The sequence below is a fragment of the Corvus brachyrhynchos genome, unplaced genomic scaffold, assembly GCF_000691975.1.
Source record: "Corvus brachyrhynchos isolate BGI_N302 unplaced genomic scaffold, ASM69197v1 scaffold158, whole genome shotgun sequence".
NCBI lineage: Eukaryota > Metazoa > Chordata > Aves > Passeriformes > Corvidae > Corvus > Corvus brachyrhynchos.
The window spans coordinates 570,715-571,036 of record NW_008239756.1 but is presented as its reverse complement, the minus strand read 5'-3'; the positions used below and the strand labels follow the sequence as shown (position 1 = coordinate 571,036).

At 60.2% G+C, this 322-nt stretch overlaps 1 protein-coding gene across 1 annotated transcript in view; it reads right to left on the bottom strand.

The window, feature by feature from the left end:
- The window catches only part of CCDC94 (coiled-coil domain containing 94), a 27,882-nt gene that overhangs the window by 8,182 nt on the left and 19,378 nt on the right, over window positions 1–322 (bottom strand). The window lies entirely within an intron of this gene.

The following is a 322-nucleotide window of genomic DNA, read 5'->3' as shown; positions in this document are numbered from 1 at the left end:
CGTTCGCGGGCCCCGGGGGCGGCTGTCCCCCGTCTCCGGCTGGGGCAGGGGAACTCCCGGGGCTGCGACCCGGGGATGGGGAAACTCGGCTCTCTCACAGCAACACAGGGCCTGGGCCCCGGCCTCCTCTGATCTCCCATGACGCATATTCACCATGTGGATAACGGTTCCCAAACAGTCTGTTATGTACTTAAAACATCACTTTCGCCCTTAAAACCGAGGACTCCGAATCATTTCGAGTTTGCAGCTGATGGGTTTTTTTTGCTCACCCCACTGCGCATGAGCCGGCATCGCAGCCATGCTGTACGGCGCCTCGCCATTG